Genomic DNA, 3,547 nt, shown 5'->3' with positions numbered 1-3,547 from the left:
GTCAAATTTTTCCATGTATTCGGCTCACGATGTTTCATCTTCAATTCTAAAGAACATCGTAACAAGTTCGATGTCAAAGCCAATGAAGGGATATTTCTGGGCTATTCTCTCACTTCTAAAGCCTACAGGGTATTAAACAAGCGCTCGAGGAAAATATAAGAAACTTATTATGTGACTTTTGATGATAGCTATGTCAAAAAGCTAAAGGCCAACGAAGACACAGTTGGAGAAATCTTTTCTCAAACAGGCCAAGTCACAGCCTCGATCGCAAACCTATTTGAGAAGTTTGTTGAGTTATTCGATGAACCAGAGACAGCTACTCTCTCGGAAGCCAGTGCAGCAGACAACAAAGTAGATCATCTGAAGCAACTCATCGAAGATGCTGCCAAGCAAATGAATGAAGGAGGATCAAGTTCTAACGAACCTCCACAGCACGATGCTTCAGTTGAGGGGGAGGACCCATCTTCGTCATCACAGCCGAGCTCACATGTTGAGGGGGAGAACAGTTCTCAAGCTGCTCCCGAACGCACAGCAACACCCGAAGGTGCTACAACACCCGAAGGTGCTACAACACCCGAAAGTGCTACAACACCCGAAGGTGCGTCAACACCTGAAAGCTCGACACCACCCGAAACCCATGTAGCTCCGGAAACTCAAGACACACCTGAAAGCTTATCTGTCGAGGGGGAGAATGCTGATATGTCTTATGACGATGATAGTCAATATGAGCTAGAAGAGATGGTAAATGCTGAATTGGATCCATCCTATGATCCAAATTACCCTCCTCTTGTCAAACGGACCAGAGATCATCCTGTTTCACAGGTTGTCGGTGATGTCTCTGAAAAGGTCCTAACCCGATCACAACTAAAGGCAAAACAAACTTCCTTATTTTCAAAAGTAGAATTCTGTATGTTTAACTTCTTCGTCTCAAAAATTGAACCAAAGACAATTAACACTGCTCTTGATCACTCCGATTGGGTTCAAGCTATGCAAGACGAACTGAATGAATTCGAAAGGAATAAAGTTTGGCGCCTCATTCCAACTCCTCAAGATGCCTCAGTTGTTGGTCTCAAATGGGTCTTTAGAAATAAGATGGACAAGGAAGGCAACGTGATACGAAACAAAGCCCGTCTGGTGGTGAAAGGATATTGTCAAGAGGAAGGAATCGACTATGAAGAAACTTTTGCTCCTGTAGCTAGGCTGGAATCCGTTAGAATATTTCTTGCCTATGATGCACACAAAAACTTTGAGGTCTACCAAATGGATGTCAAGTGCGCATTTCTAAATGGAGAACTTGAAGAAACGGTGTACGTGGAGCAACCTCCTGGATTCGTCAATGAAAGGTACCCCAATCACTGTTACATTTTGGACAAAGCCGTATATGGACTGAAACAAGCTCCGAGGGCCTGCTATGAAACGCTAACCAAGTTTTTAAAGATGTCCAAATTCAAACAAGGTTCGGTTGACCCAACCTTCTTTCGTAAGAAGGAAGGTAACCACCTTATGATTGTTCAAATTTATGTCGATGATATCATCTTTGGCTCAACGAATCCTAGCTTAACGGCTGAATTCAGAAAGCTGATGGAGACTAAATTTGAAATGAGCTCAATGGGTCCAATTAACTTTTTCCTTGGTTTAAATATTAGACAGGGACCCGAAGGCATCTTTATTAATCAGGAAGCTTACACGAAGACTCTCCTTGCAAAATTTGGCATGATGGGAGATTCAAAGGTTAAAGTTCCAATGGCGTTCGGCACGAAGCTCACTCCATCATTGGATAAGCCAGCAGTTGATATTACGCTATATCGCCAGATGATCGGTTCTCTGATGTATCTTACTACTAGCAGACCTGATATAATGTTCTCTGTCTGTTACTGTGCTAGATTTCAGGCGAATCCACGTGAACCTCATATGCTTGCAGTGAAGAACATACTCCGGTATCTCAAGCGAACTACCTCTCTCGGCTTATGGTATCCATCCAACTCAGGTTTCTTCATTCAAGCCTATTCAGATGCAGACCTTGGAGGTTGTGGACTAGACAGGAAAAGCACCACTGGAGGCTGCCAATTCCTAGATGGGAAGTTGGTTAGTTGGCAATCAAAGAAACAGACCTGTGTGTCTCTGTCTACCGCTGAAGCAGAATACATCGCAGCTGCCTCCTGTACTTCTCAAGTGATTTGGATCCAAAGCCAACTCCGGGACTATGGACTCAATATGAAAAAGATCCCACTATATTGCGAGTCTGAAAGTGCAATTAGGATCTGTCATAACCCAGTGCAACACTCGAAGACTAAGCACATAGCACTGAGGTATCACTTCATTAAGGATCATGTGGAAGATGGGAACGTCGAAATACACTTTGTTCGAACCACTGATCAACTGGCTGACATCTTCACCAAAGCTCTTCCTGAAGCATCTTTTAACAAAATACTACAAGGGTTAGATATGATGGAATCAGAGTCAGTACCAAAAATTACCTCTTAAAGCTCAAAAGCAAGAAGCGAAATAGACCGAACGTTCGGGTTCGGGTCTTGTGCTCATGTACCGAAATGAACTGAACGCTCGGGTTCAGTTGAATAATCTGCTTTTCGCTCATCAATCAAAGGTAGTTTTCTTGGTTGTAGATCTTATGTATAATTGTTCCAAATGCATTTATCTTATTGTCAAAGTTATTCTCTTTTTAAAACCTATTTTCTTTGGCAACCGAAATATACCAAACTTTCGGGTTCGGTTCCAAAATTTTTCTCACCCGAAATAGACCGAACGCTCGGGTTCGGTTCCAAAGTTTTTCACAACCGAAATAAACCGAACGCTCGGGTTCGGTTCCAAATTTTTTTCTCTATATTTTTTTCTTTTGTCTTATATCTTATTTCATTTTATTATCAAAAATTCCAAAAATATTTTTTATAAATTCAAAAACTCCAAAAATATTTCGTTCTTTATTCTTTTTTGGCTTTAATTTTATTTGTGTGTTCGTTTATGGGGAAATTGTTGAATTAGCTAAGTGTCCCTAGAAGCATGCTGTTGTATGTGTCCAAAGCCTCACCTGATTCTGAATAATAGGCCTTACTGACTTGGTATACGCAAACCTTGTCTTCCCAATTAGGCTATCATATTTATTCTAATCATGAGCTACCTAACTCTCTTCTCAAATGAGATAAGAGTTTTCTGCTTGGTCCTATTTTTCACAGCAGAGGTACTTTCGTTTCTTTACACCATCTACGTTGCATTTCTCCATCACATTCATTTCACAAACGTAACCCTTGAGACTCTCAGAAATTACCACTGAGGTTTATGGTTACACAATTATTGTGTTCATGATCTTAGTTTCGTGCCACTACGATCTAAGTGAAACCCAAAATTTAATACCCAATACGAATTGACGGTGAACAATTAATTTACTCTAGTTTTCACTAATGCATTGACGGACGTACCTCCATGAAATCTCAAATTTTTCTTTTTATGTGATTCCTATGAAATTGTTAACACCAATAACATTTCTTCCCTTGGGATCCAGTTTTAAATTTTTGTTGAGATTTTATATACA

The sequence above is a fragment of the Lactuca serriola genome, chromosome 7 (assembly GCF_051521515.1).
Source record: "Lactuca serriola cultivar US96UC23 chromosome 7, Lser_US96UC23_V15, whole genome shotgun sequence".
NCBI lineage: Eukaryota > Viridiplantae > Streptophyta > Magnoliopsida > Asterales > Asteraceae > Lactuca > Lactuca serriola.
The sequence above is the reverse complement of the archived record's forward strand: the minus strand, read 5'-3'. Positions refer to the sequence as shown.